The sequence below is a fragment of the Pteropus alecto genome, unplaced genomic scaffold (genome assembly GCF_000325575.1).
Source record: "Pteropus alecto unplaced genomic scaffold, ASM32557v1 scaffold280, whole genome shotgun sequence".
Taxonomy (NCBI): domain Eukaryota; kingdom Metazoa; phylum Chordata; class Mammalia; order Chiroptera; family Pteropodidae; genus Pteropus; species Pteropus alecto.
The window spans coordinates 549,125-564,496 of NW_006430057.1; the positions used below are offsets into that span (position 1 = coordinate 549,125).

General features: G+C 40.3%; 1 protein-coding gene across 4 annotated transcripts in view; it reads left to right on the forward strand.

Moving 5' to 3' along the window:
- Window positions 1-15,372, forward strand: part of LOC102879959 (A-kinase anchor protein 17B) — a 137,703-nt gene that overhangs the window by 41,072 nt on the left and 81,259 nt on the right. The window lies entirely within an intron of this gene.

The following is a 15,372-nucleotide window of genomic DNA, read 5'->3' on the forward strand; positions in this document are numbered from 1 at the left end:
CGTCATCGCGTCCCACGAACGGAGCCCCGGCCCAGGACACCGCGTGGCTCGGGCCTGGGGCTCCAGGCAGAGGGGGCGGGCCAGGTCCGCCCAGAGCCAGGAAGACGCGCCGCCAAATCGGGAAGCCGGTCCCGCCCTGGAGGCCTTAGGGTAGGGTGTGGTGGGGCGGAGGAGGTCGCCTAGGTCGGAAGCCTGGCGGATTTAACTTCTGCTCTGCAGTTGGCAAGTTTCTGTTCTGCAGTTGAGAAGTGTCTCTGTGTTCGCTGCAGGCCCAGTCAGCTAGAGTTGTTTCCTAAGTATTCAGAGCTCTCTCTGCCTCTCTTGTTTATCCTGTGGGACTTCAGAACAGGTCACCCCAGGATGTGCTTCCGTGGTATGTAGATTATTTTGAGCTAAAGGCAACAAACAAAGACCCTGCAGTCTCCGGAGAAACTTTTGCCTCTCCCTCAAAGAATTTTAGGGGCCTTGCCCACAATAAGAGTTATAACCAGATGTGACTTTTTTGACTTATCTATAGGGCAGGACAACTTCTAATTACTGAACATCTCTCTTAAAGTCTTGTTGATGCAGGACAGAGCAAATTTCCCCAAATGACAGACGGAGAGACCAAGCCCTGTACAGAGAGAAGAGAGTTTTTTGGCAGAGAGTGTAGAAAGAATTCAACACACACGCCAAAGTTAGAGTCAAAAGGAAAATTTATTAGAAAAGGGATAACACTCCACAGAGTGTGGTCTCCTCTCAAAGGCATAGAATGAGAGGGACCAAGAGAGACATGGAAAGACAGTGAGTAGGGGGCTGATTGGTCAGGGAATTCAGTTTATATATCATCCTTTAGTTCCTCTGAGTTATAGTTTAAAAGACTTTGTTAACCCATTTCCTTTGATATGGACCTACAGTGAGGAAGAGTGAAAGGCCGGCTGGCCGTTCCTAGGCTTTAATCCATAGATCCCCCATGGTTTTAGCCATAGGAAATGATTCTTGATTCCTGTTTCCCCTTCACAGGTGTGGGGATGGGGCTAGGAATCCCAGCAGAAATCTTCCCTTGTTCTGAAGGTGTCCTTCTGGCCTGGCTGCAGGACTGATCAGCATGTTGCAGTCTCTGCTTGTGGCTTGATTAACATTTTAATTCTCTTGCCTCCTCTCTACATTACTGTGGATGACCGTCCTACTCTCTGATGAAGCCCCAAGGTGCCTTTACATCATTCTTAGCTCAGAATGTCATATATGCCTTATTTTAACATTTTACCTGTCTGTCTCTGGACCTCTCATGTATGTGGGGGTTTCTGACTCTCTCATGTACCAGTGGTTTTCATGCATATGTATATAATTAAATTTCATTATTTTCTCTTGTTAATCTATGTCAATTTAATTATTAGTCCAGCCGAAAGAACCTTGAAGGTTAGAGAAAGTTTCTTACTTCTCCATAACCTCCGTACTCCCCTTCCACATTCCACCTCATCACCTTTCTCCCTTGGCTTCTGTTCTCTTTCCTCCGACCTCTTTTTTTCCTACCCTCAAAGACTTGCAGATTTCCCAGTGCAGAAGGAAAGAGCTCTATAACACACACAGCTGCTACCTATTAGACACTTGTCAAGTATTGGACTTTACATACGTGATCTCATTTAATCCTCATAACAGCCCTTAATAGGTATGTCCTCATTTATTGCCCTCATATGGAAAGGCTGTAGGTATATACGGTGGTTGGAGCCTGGACTCTGGAACCTGCATTAGAATCTTTGTTCTGCAGCTTACTGGCTGTGTGCCCTTGGGGAAGTCACTCAACCTCTCTGGGCCTCGGTTGCTTGATCTATAGTTTCTTCCACTAGGGGGTGTTGTAAGGATCAAATGAATGATGTCTGATACAGGTAAACACTATATATGTGTTAGCTGTGATTAGATATTATTATACAGAGGGAGAAACCAAGACAGACTGACTTGCTCAAGGTCACACAGCTACCACCAGGCAGTCAAGATTTAAATCTAGGTCAGTTTTATGCCAACGCTGTCTAACAGCTACACTACACATCCACTGTGCCTAGAGTGTAACTCGAGTAAGGTCTATTTCAGTGGTTCTCTTAGCTAAGAGGACGAAAGAGGCCAAGAAGAAAGAAGTGAGGTGGCCAGAATCCAAGAAGGATTTTGAAAAAATTTTAAAAATTCCAAAATTATCCCCGTGTTTCTTTAAAAAGCCATATCAATAATAAAAATGAAAAGGAAAGGGGGCAGTTAGCAGTGTGTTAGTACAAGACATCCCAGGCACATAGTTGCTTTTAGGCTTGTATGGTTATGTTTTACATTTAATAACACTCATGATGATAAAGGACCCTTTTCTAAAAGGTATTGTAGGATTTAAATCGAGAGGACTTGTTCTAGTTACGGAAGTCTTGCTCTCCTCTCAACGATTGGGGCGTTGATATAAGAAATGTCCAAACCCGTAGAAAATTTTTATGAGTTTATTTGAGCCAAACAGAGGATACTACCTGGAAGTAAGATAACAGACTGAGATAAATGCTTCAGAGAATAACAGTAAGTTCATAATTTTAGTAGCTTTATCCTTTTCTTCCTTTTGAATAGTTTTAACAATTGATCGGCCAGAGTTGCTAGTTCATCAGCATGTGTGGTCGGCCAGTTTAATTCGTGTTCTTTAATCAGAATTACAATCTAATCCTTCCAGAAATGCTGAATTGAGCATTGGATCATTTTGACGATCCTTAAAACTGTCTGGAGATAATCCTGAATATTGTTGGAAAGTTTTTTCAAAACATTCAAAGAAAGCAAGTATAATTTCATCAGGTTTTTGTCTACATTGCTGGATTTTCGTCCAGTCTATTTTCCAGGGAAAAATCTCAGGGATGGCTTGGTGAAGCTAATGGGCTAATTCCCTGCATTTTTCTTGGTCCATTTCTCTTCATTTAAAAAAAGTCCTCTATGGGATTTTCCAGCAGACCTTACTTAACCATTCTGCTGCTTTGCTCTTAGAAACCCATAGGTGTACTAGTTGGAACAGGTCAGAATAACCAGGATCATATATTCTAACATTTAAATCAAATTCCTTTGACAACCCAACATGGCCTTGGAAGGGATCAGGAAACCCTTTAGTTAGATTTCTTAATTCTGCTTCAGTCCAAGCTAAGTAAATTATCACCAGTTCCCCTTGTCCTCTTATTGGCTTTTCTCAAAAAGGAGCTGCCAGAATTTCTGGTTCTTCTAGTCTATCCTAGTCTGGCTTTCTGGTTTTAGTTTCCCCTAAGTCAGTAGGTGGTGGTGGAGAGGAAAGAAGAGGAGGAGAAAGGCAGGGCAAGTCAGGAAAAGGAGCTCCGAAAGTAGTGGGGTGGATGGAGAAAGGGGGAAGAGGGATGTTGGCATTGAGCAGTTTTGGAAGCCTTTAGTTCAGCGACAGTCTCTAAAGTTCCTTATTGACTTTCTGAAGAGAAGAGATTTTATCTGAGGGTTCAGACAGTTTCTAAAATTTTCTTATTAACTTCCCGAGAATAAAAAATTTATCCGCGCTCCTTTTAGAGGCTTCTATTTGTCAATCAAGATAAGCGTCCTATTCGTTCAGTTCAATTTTATAGCCTGCTTTTTCCAATTGAGCGCGCGCGCGCACACACACACACACACACACACACACACACACACTAATTTAGAGGTATCCAAAAGAGCCCCATTTCAGCCACTTTAAGCTGATATCAGTTTTAGTTAAATCTCCCCATTTCTGTAGATACTCGCAAATTGAGGCTCCATACATATTGTATATAAAACTTGCAAACTAAAGAGAGACTGACTGTTGTCGAGCTTGTTGGCCTTGGAGACATGATTTACTATGTTAATTTAAATTTTTTTTTGAGCCAATTTTTAAAAGCCGAAATTAAAAACAGCCACACAAGAACAGCGCAGATGAAGTCAGGAACCACTACCTAAAGCAGACAGGTTCAAGATTCCAAGAAAAAGACTCACCCAAGTTCACTTGATGGAAATTGGGGAGCTGATGAAGCACAGTGAGCCCCTGCTTGTACCTAGCACCTGGTCAGGAGTGTGGTCCTGGGTGGGCTTCTTCAGAATCCTGCCATACCACACCAAGTAAATGTCCATGTAAGAAACTCCAAAACCTGTACATAAGAGTTTATTTGAGCCAAAGTGAGGACATGTGCCAGGGAGCAAGATCTCACATGCTCCAGAGAATGACAATTTTCAGTATCTTTTATGCATTTGAAATTAAGGAGGGAACATAAGGAAGATTACATGAAGGTGGGAAAAAGCAAGGCGAGGATCGGATTATAGGACAGTTAAAATTATGTGCTCTCTTGAGGGTGGTCAAATTTTAGGAGGGGTTTGAAAGGAGGCATTTCAAAAGTATGTTAACTTAGATGCACAGAAACAGTGGACAGGGCTCCCTTAAAATAAAGATAAGCCTTTTACTAAAGAATTTATATGCTTGGGGTGTGACTACCCACTATGACCTGCCCAATTAGGAATTTATGATCAGATCACCCTGTGAGGTTACTTTCCATATAATCCCTTTTGCTTCTACAATCTCAATCAGAAATCAATCCCCAAGGGTGTTCTGTATTTGTATTGTGACTTGCAGATTCAAGCTAACTTTACTGCCTCTCATTCCCATTTATTGAAAAGTCTGAAGAACATAGTAGGTAAAAAGATCTCCAACTTTGAAAAATTCATATGCTATAAAACCAGGGTGTCATGTTAAAAACAAATGTATGACAACTAAAATAAAAAAGGAAAGAGACAGTAAGAAAAATTCTTAGAAGTAGTATTGTAACATAAGGAGGAAGATGGCTAGCTGATTCGAGCCTTCCGTCACCATGGTCAGGACTTGGGAGATGCTAATTGTTTTTAATTCCCCAGCTCTCATTTCTTAGTTTCTATTCTAAGTGAAATCTTCTCTCAAAACATTACCTTAGTTTAACTTGCTGATGTTTCTCAAATTATAGTTGATCTTGCTATATTTATACCAACATTGGTTGATTCCTGCTTTCTTAATTTGTTTTTTATTCTTTAACCTTTCGGAGTTTTTCATTTACAAGAGTAGTATATACCCGTTGTGCAAGACAAACAGTGCAGACACGTATTAAAGAAAGTTAAGTTCCCCTTGCGCATGCTCTGAGGTAACCAACATTAAGAGCTTGGTGCGTGTGTACATCTTTCCTCAAAAATTTTTTTCATGTTCAGACAAATATTCATTTATATGGATTTTTTTCCTGTTCTTTTTTCCTCCTTTCTTTCCTGTCTGCATGCCTTTTTTATTTTTAAACAAAAACGGAAGGCTATCAAAAAAAATGATAATCAATTCCTCTCTAGGGAAGGAAATTGGGAGACTTGGAAACAAGAGTGAAAGAGAGATTGACTTTTGACTATGTGCCCTTTTGAACTGTTTGTTTTTCCCCCTCTTTTCTTTTTACCATGGTATGTATTATCAATTAAAAAAAAATCTCCGTCATCGATTTTCTCTGAAGCATGCTCATTAGACCTGGTGTTTTCTGTGACATGGTGTTGTCACTGGGGAGATGTTGATTTTGAAATGCTAACCAACTCTTGGTGAAGTTCTGAGTGAAACAAAATACAATATGCTTTCTATTTACATGGTGCTTGCCTTTCTGAACAATTCCATGTACATAAACGCTGTGCAAAAAATGTTATGTCTTTATGAGTGAAGAGAGCTAAGTTCTCAATTCTGATAGTTTTAAATAGTCTTTCTACCTACATGAATGTCTGGTGGATCTGGAAGGCCATAAAGGATACAGGACAGTCTCATGCATTGCAGATGTGCAACATCCCTGGCCCTTGCCCATTAAATGCTAGTAGAATGCCCTGATCAGTGCAGCACCCACATTTCCAAAATATCCCCTAGGAGGCAGTGCCATTCCTTTGAGAACCACTGCTCTAGCTGCTCCCTCTGCTTGGAAAGTTCTTTCCTCAGATGTTTGCAGCTGGTTGCTTCTTGTCATTCAGAGCTCAGCTTTAATGTCATCTCCTCTCAGAGGGCTGGCCTGACCACCCTATCTACAGAGCTACGCCATTCACTCTACCATATTGTCTAATTTTGATTCTTTGTGTAACAGTTATCGCTATCTGTTATCTTTCTTTTCTCGGTTTATTGTCTGTTTCCACCTATCAGAATGTAAGATCCATGAAGAAGCAGATCTTGTCTCTTGTTCACAGCTGTGTCCTCTGTGCCTAGAACACTTGCTGGCACATAGTGCTCAGTAATGGTTAGTTAGATGAGTGAAGGAAGGATGGAATGAATAAAAGAAGAAAGGAAAAAAGGAAATCTTATTCAGTTTTACAAGTTGGAAAAGATTAGCAGAACATAATGTCTTCATGAAATTATTTATTTAGATCATATATGATAAGTAGGAAAAAAATTAAATTCACATTAGTTCACAGTGAATAACATCAGCCTTGTCAGAAATTGGATATTTGCCATTTTAAGTTTCCAGCCACATCTGTAATTCTAAAGTGAACTGTGATATTTGACGGAGACATTTGCTTTGTCCCCAGTTATTGTTTTCTCTCTGTCTTTAGCAGCAGTTTTGGCAATGGTTCAGCAGCTCTAACCTTTGCAGTTAAATATAACACTATAAAATGTGGTTTATACAACTTTTGCATTTTTATTCTTGGCACACTGTATTTAACTTTAGGCAATGCTTGAATGTCCTCCCATTCTGCTTCGAAATTTTTGATGATGTTTGAAGCAGAAAGATTTCAAATCAAAATGTACGAGCCTTTCCATTCATTCATTCACTTACTGATTTATTCACTTTACAAATATTTATTGAATACTTACTCTATATCAGCACTATTCTGGGGATACAAATGTCACTTAATGGAATTTAATTTGCTCCCATTACCAGGCCATAGTAATCCAAATTTCAAAGGTTTTTCATGGTAGTCACATGATCCTTTTAGTTTCTTTGCCATTGATATTTTTACAACACTAAGAGATGGTCCAAGTGACGGAATAATAAATTTCTCAATACTATCTGAAGACCTAGACTCATTACATTTTAATCACTCCACCTCTACACATTTTACAATTTATGTGAAGTAAACTTACCTTGTTATCTTTGATGTAGAGTTCTAGGAGTTTTAACACATGTATAGATCTATGTGACTACCACCACCACAATCAGGATACGGAACTGCTCGATCAGACACCAGAATTCTCATGTCCTGCCCCTTTACAGTCAAGGCCTTCCCCATCCTCAGCCCTGGGCAACCACTGATCTGTTTTCTGTCCCTATAGTTTTGCCTTTCAAGAGTGTCATATAAATGGAAGCATACAGCATGTAACCTTTTGAGACTGGCTTCTTTCACTCAGCATAATGTCTTTGAGATTCATCCATGTTGTGAAGTGCTTCTCGAAATGCTAGTGATCATTGGCAATGCACAGATGGAGGAAACAAGAGACCAGAGTGCAGGGTGGTTGGCCGTGTGAATGTTGAAATCACTGAGAATGACGGGAGAAGTTGCCACAAAGAAGACAGAAAGTGAGTCAAGAACTAAAGCCTTTACGAAGGAGGGCAGTGGCTAGGAGGGTAGCAGAAGATTACCACTAAGATGGGGAGAGGGTGAAATAACGTGATGATATGAGCTAAGGAGGAGCCAGAGATTTCTCAAAAGTGGGGAGAACCAAAGATCAGAAAGTGGCCTTCGGGAGCAAAGAGAGCTCCAATTCCACCCCCCTGGCACTCTCTAAGGCATTTAGCTGCGGGGAGATGAGAGAATAAACAGCCTGCACTTTAGAGGCACCAGCAGACAGCCAAGGTGTCAGTTACAGCAGGATGTCGGGGGAAACATCCTGAGGAGAGGTTTGAGGCTATTGGGACTTAGCGCATCACAGACTAGCAGTCCTAACCTTAACCTAACCCTAAGCTTAACTTAACCCTTGTCTTCACCCTAACCTGCTGGTAGGATCCAGGTGTTGTGATATAAAGTGTTCCTTTACTTCTAGGTCAGTTGGTGTTGGCAGCAGCAATGAAGGTAGCAGCAGCTGGTTGCAATGAGCCATGGAGTCCTTTGCTATTGGGGCCCTGACTACTTAGCCAGACTTCATGGGACAGTAGTACCTGCTATATATTTTTTAGCTTTGCGGATCCAGAAACTCAGCTTTATCAGTGTACTCTGATGTGAACTAGTTTGGAGGACTGACTCTTGATCTGTCCTTCTAGTCTCCTTTGCTGCTTCTTCCTCATTTCCACAACCTCAGTCCTTGAGCCTCTTCTCTATTTAAACCGATTTCCATGGTGACCTCATCTAGTCTCACACCTTGAAGTACCATCTATGTCCTGATGACTTTCAAGTATGTATCTCCAGCCTGGAATTCTGCCTTGAACTTCAGATTCTCATACCCAGATGCCTCTGAAGGGAACCGAAGTTTTGCCACCCTGAAGCTGCTTTTTTGGGGATATTGGTTTTAATCTATTTATTAAGAAACAAGATTCAGAAAGAACTTTTGACTCTCCTCCCTTTCTTGCCCAAGAGATTCAGACAGAAAAACCTGCTTCAGGAAGGAAATCTTAGGATGTTTGCCTTAGCCTGAATAGTTTAATTTGAATTAAGAATGCTAAATAAGAGGGCTTCAAGCAGGTGCCTGTTAGCTAGACACCCGCTGTGTTCCATTGTTTGAGTTGCCTGGCAAGAAGTTGCCTGCCACACATGTTCTTATGTTTCTCAACTACCTGTAAATCACCCATTTTCACTTCTGAAACCTAATACCCTGTCCTCCCTTTTTCTCCTCTGTCCATAAATGCCATATATATTCAATGTTGCCTCACTGTCTTTAGAATTTTCATGCTTATGTGAATTCCCCATGAGCATGTATGAAAATTTTTAATATTTTCCTGTTAATTTGTCTGTTAATTTGATTATTAGCCCAGCTAGAAGAACTTAGAAGGTGGGAGGAAAAGTAGTAATTATATTTTTTAGTCCCCATACCTCCTTAATAGCTCCACTTGGATATTTAACAGGCATTTCAAGCCTAATATGTCTCAAACCAAACCCCTGATCTTCCCCACCTAATCTGCCCCTCTCCTAGCCTTCCCCATCTGAGTAAATGGAAACTTGGTGTTTTGTTTGTTTGTTTGTTTTGTTTTGTTTTGTTTTGTAACTCAGGCCAAAAATCTCAATAGTCATGCCTGGCACTTATTTTTCTCTTTAAAATTTATCATCACCTACTTATATTATTGGAATTTCCTCCCAACGGGTTTTTCTGCTTCCACAATTGCCCCCTTCCCTGCTTTCTTTTTCTTTATAGATTTTATTATGATATGATATACTATTATAGGGGGACACCATAACTTTCCCCTGCCCCCTTAGTTCTTCTGGCTAGTCAAATAATTTAAATGATAACAGCAGATTAACAGGATAAAATCATGTTTTAATACCTGTGCACCAGGAATTCGCATAAGCATAAAAATTCCAAAGATAGTGAGGCAAGATGAGTTATATTTTGGACTAAGGAGAGAGAAGTATGGGTCTGAAACTTCAAAGGGAAAATAGGTAATTCACAGGCAGATGAAAAAGAGTAAACATTTGGTAAACAAATTCTTGGCAGACCACCCCAAAACAATTGGACCTAACAAACAGACCTTTGCTTGGTTCCTCCCTGTCTGCCACACTTAGTTCATATTATGCTAAGGTAAATATGCTGAGATTCCCTTCCTGAAGGTTTTTCTATCTGAATTCCCTTAAGCAGATAAGGAGTAGTTAAGAAACAAGCAAACAAACAAAAAATCCCCAAACCCCAAAACTCTTCTTGACTTTGTTAGGCTTTTCTTGCCTTCAGCTAGAAATAATCTGTAAGCTAGGGTAGCACTTTCTGAGGAGACTCCTTCTGAACCCCTACACTATGTATTTCCTTAAAAACTCTGTTTCTCTTTAGCCCATCAGAATGTAAGCTCCAGGGCAGGGTTTTTGTCTGTTTTGTATATTTATGTATTTTTGACACTTAGAACAGTGCCATGGCATATGGTAAGCTAGTAGGCACTCAATAAATATTTGTTGAATATATATGAATTAATAAATGATCCAACTCATAATATACTGACATATGAATCAGAATGTCTGTTTATTAATTGACCATGAAAAATATGACTTCTAGGCAGATCTGAATACTCACATTAGATATTCAGGGCACCCTCTTCCCTTTCAGGGAGTCTTTATAGGCTATGAGAAGTACATACTACAATGAGAAATTAGGTAAATATATTAAGATACTCTTTACAGATAATGCTATCAACCCATCTTCTTTGTAGGAATATGCTTTCCTATTGGACTGTAATATTCATGAAAGCTACTCTGGAATCACCCCTGCATTGGTCTCTTTGGCTCTTTTTTTTTTTTTTTTTAGTTTCCATGTAGAAGAAACAAAGATAACTTCTAAATGTTGGACTTGAGTAAACTGGTGGATGGCGATGCAATTAACTGAGATAAGGAGGGACTTTAAGTTTATTGATGACTTTGTGAGAATAATTTAGACTGAAAGTGAGGTACACGAATAAAATATGAAAGGTGTTAAAGCTATGGTAAATCTAATTTGAGAGCTTGTTTCATGTATTCAAGCTGTTACACCAAAAGCAAAGTCTATTATGGCAGAGACTGTACACCAATGTCCGTGAGCTCCTCTACTTTTTCTAGCTTTCTTTTTAGCCAAGTGAGGCCATGTGTTTTGTTCTGGCCAAAGGAATGTGGGTGAAATTGATAACTGTCATTTCCAGGTCTAGCTCATACAATAGACTTCATAATTTTTCATGCTAGATCTCTGTGCTGTTAGACTCTGAAATGGCAGAGCACAAAGCAAGGAACTTGGATTCTTGAGTTCACCACTTAGAAGAAACCTATCTAGGAGAGTTATTCAGATGGGAACCATCTCATGGGACTTTGTGAGAGTGAGAAATAAACTTTTGTCTTAAGCCACTGAAACTTCAGAGTTTATTTGCTACTAGAGCAGAGTCTAATCTACTCTGATTAACACTGCTATGCACTGCTATCCACAGGAAGGGCATCTAAACCTGAGCTATAAGTGAAGATTTAAGAGAAGCACTTAATACTTGTCAGTTATCTTAAGGATTTCTTTCTCAGCTTTACGAATAGATGAGCAATGCCTACAAATAATTACTTTTGCTCAAGAAAGTCACTGACTTTCATTTAAAAAAGCCATCACTTGACTGTTTGAATTCCAAGAAAAATCTGTGACCTTCTGGAAAAACCTTCAATCTGAATGATCATAAACATGACTAGAATTGACGTGGAACAACCCAAATGTATGCTTTTATGACAAGCTTCATCAGTGTTGTACCATGCAAGAGGAAGCTAGTGCAATGCTTACAAAAGATGTAGCTGCAGCACATATACCTTAATAAAGATTGTGAGTTTGGGGTATTAAGTGGTTTTTATTATCTAGATTATCTAGTTGTGAATTCAACTGGTGAACTTGCTGAAAACATTTTGATCATAATGAAGAGACTCTTGAAATGCTCGAGTAAGTGTCTTCTGTAGAATTTCTCCAAAGTAGATGGCGATGGTAAGTGGCTAATTGTACCAATTTGGTTCCTCCAGGTAGCAGATGCTAAAATGGAATTAGGAATGCAAGATGTTGATTGGAGATAATGCCTGTGAAAGATTAAAGGGCAGGGAGCAAGACTGGGCAGGGAAACCCCCAGACTATGATGCAAATCCGACACATGTGAAAGGGTGGGGGAAGGAAGGGCATTTGGACAGAATTGCCTTAGACTGTGAGACAGGTGTGACAAAGCCTTAGTTAACACAATGGGGAGTTCTGGAGGAAAGACTGCCTGTTAGAAGAATCCCATGTTGGGCAGAAATGGCCAGGCCCTAGTACTGCCACCATGCTCAGCCATTGGCTGGAGTCTTTCAAGGGAAAACGTGGCCTTGTCAAGACTGCTATGGCTGATCTTAGAAGTTACTGCAGCTGGAAGCTGTCAGCTAACTCTATTCCTCGCAGATATATGGTAAATTCTTCCTTGAAGGGAGATCTAAGCCATGTACCTACATGCCTGCCACAGTCTACTCTCCGTGCTGCATGGAATCACTTCTCCAAACCTGTTCAAAGTTCCTGTGGGCCTCTCTTCCTGAGGGGGAATGTAGAAGAGTTGGTTCGAGGAAAGAACTACACCCCACCTTGCTGCAGTTTTTCTCAGGGTTGCCACTGGTTCTCATCTTCACATTTCTCCATTATTCATTCTATATTCATACCGATTTCTGCCTCTTTATGTTATCGATTACTGACAAAGAGTGTTGAATTCTCCAATTATAATAGCAAATGTGTTTATTTCTCCTTGCAGTTCTCAGTTTTGCCTCACTTATTTGATGCACTGTTGTTAGGTACATATACACTTAGGATGGTTATGTCTTCTTGAGAATTGATCCCTTTATCATTCTGTAATGCTCCTCTTTCTTCTTAATAGTATTCCTTGTTCTGAATCCAAGTTAGTCATCTTTGGTCGTTTCCTGTCCCTCATTTCCCATAATATCCAGTGCATTAGCAAGTTAAGATCCAATCTGTTCTTTGAACATGCCAAGGTATTTCCACATGCAGTTCCCTCTGTCTGAAATGATCTTCTCCTTGTCTTTACATGGGAATCCTTCCTCAAACCTCAGATTAAAGATTCTCTCTCCATACTAGAATTATCAGGGTGATCACTTCATAAGTTGTGTAAGTGTTTAATCACTATGTTGTACACCTGAAACTAATATTGTATGTCAACTGCAAATGAATTTTTTTTTAATTAAAAGAAAAAAAGATTGTTTTCAGAGAGGACTTCTATGAACACTCTCTTATACTGCTTCATAGTGCCCTGTATTTCCTTAACATCACTTAAAAAGTCTGTCCCTATATCTTTATTTGTTTCGTGTCTGTCTTCCTCATTGGTATGTAAGCTCTAGGAGCAGAGGAGCTTGTGTTTTATTCCCTACTATATGCCTAGTAAGTCATGTGTTCAAAATGAAAGAAGAAATCAATGAAAAAATTTCCCAATAATTTATTGTTTTCTATCATTGAATAAAACAATTTTATTTATTTATTTTTTTTAGGTGAAGCAACCTTTGGTTGACCTCACAGATTGCAAGGACTTTGTTAGTTTACAATCCCTTATTTTTTATACCTACAGCACCTGGTCTTCCTAGATGGTCTCCCATCCAAGTGCTAACCAGGCCCGACCCTGCTTAGCTTCTGAGATGAATAAAACCATTAAAAATTGTGGATTAGGAAAGTAAGGAAGTACCTTTAAGGAAATCAAGTTCCATTAATATGGTGAACAAGGTCAATGTTTCCAAACTGCATTAGTAACATTAATATTAATATTAATTAGTATCACTAACACAGCAGCAGTAACAAAGTACCACAGATTGAGTACAGACATTTATTGTCTCACAGTCCTAGAGGCTGAAAGGTGTAGGTAGGGTTGGTTTCTTTGGAGGGCTATGAGAGAGAATCTTTTCTATGCTTCTCTCCTAGCTTCTGGTGGTTTGATGGCAATCTTTGGTGTTCCTTGGTTTGTAGATGCCTTCATCTTCACATGGTGTTCTCCCTGTGTCTCTGTCTCTGTGTCTAAATTTCCCCTTTTTAAAGAACATCAGTTATATTGGATTATGGCCCACCCTAATGACCCTATTTTAATGTGATTATCTCTATAAAGGCCCTATTTTCAAATGAGGTCACATTCTGAGATACTGGGGGTTAGGAATTCGACATATCTTTTTTGGGAGTATAATTCAACCCATAACACCCTTTCGAGGAAGAAGAAAAAATATTAGAATATCTATATTTTTAAACCAAGAAGTAAAATATTAATATTTAACATACGGATTGACATCATGAACATGCTCACTTAGTCTTATGTCTCACAGTTGGGGTCCAAAACAGGATACAGGAGTGGAAGTTCCACAGCACATAGGATTTGGCAATGGTGCCATACTCATTCTTTCACTTCTAGTGTATTGAAAGGTTTTGCCATTTACTATGCCAAGTTAAGCGAATCCATGCATAATGTGATCTTGTTTTGATTAGACTAACCCTTACAAAATGTCATAGTGAATTTGAAAGATTCCTGTAAAAATAAACAAATAAATACCCCTCTGGTAAACCTCTCCCAAAACCCGGCCATAGAATAAGAATAAAACCAATATTGCAAGTACAAATGAATACCAAAAAAAAAAAAAAAAAGAAAAAGCAGGGTAAACAGAAAGCACAAATTAAGGTGGCAGAAAGAAATCCAATAAACCGGAAACACAGGGAGTGAGAGACATCCGCAGATCTCTCCCCTTGAAACAAAAATAAACTGAACATCTAAAACTCAACAAAAAACCACCCAAACTGCACACCAGCATGTCTGAGCATGGGATCTGTGCATAAGAGCTACCACAGGTCAGAACCCTAGGTGTCAGGAGGTGGACTAGGAGAAACAAGGAAGCTGCCCCTCACAGCCTCTGGAGCTCCCTGCAGGAGGAGGAGGAGGGGAGAAGGCGTGGTGACTTCCCTGATCAGCCAACGTGGAAATGCTGGGATTTCTAGCAGCTGGCAGCAGGGCTCAGTCATCAGGGCAGAAACAGAAAAGCAGGATGAGACAGCAGAAAAACAACAGTTGATTTTTACTGGCCCCAGATCCAAAACCGAGGCTGAGCTGCAGCCCTCAACCCCCAACCCAGAGGACCCCTCCCCCCATATCCTCCGAGACCAATCCCCGTGGAGCCCCAGGGGAATCTGAGCAAAAGCTGCCAAGACTAAAGCAACCTCTTGCAGCTTCTGGAGCTCCCTGCAGGAGGAGGGGTTGAGGAGAAGGTGCAGAGACTTCACTGAACGGCCCTACCTGAGAAAGCTGTGAGATCCACATGGCCAGCTAGTGGCAAGGCCCAGTCATCAGGGCAGAAAGCAGAGAAGCAAGACAGGACCACAGAGAAACAACAGTTGATTTTTACCAGCCCCAGTTGCAAAATCGAGGCTGACCGCAGCCCCCAACCCAAAATCCAGAGGGTCCCTCCCACCATACCCTCCAAGACCAATCACCACAGAGCCCCAGGGGAATCTGAGCAAACACTGCTGAGACTCTCGCTGACACTGACAGGGACTGAAACTGAGGGTAGCGAGCGTGATTAAATACTACAAGAAAATTAAAAAGGCATTACTTAAGCTTTATATAAAGCAGAGATGCAAGAGGCTTAGACGCCACCTACTGGAAACCAAAAGAAAAGTGCCTTCTTTGCAGCAATCTAAAGAGAGACCTTTATATAATAAACCTTTCTGGAAAAACAACAGAATACACTTCCATTAATGCCCAAGCGCAGAAATAGTCCATTAAACACCATGAACAACCAAGGTGACAAGGCATCTCAGAA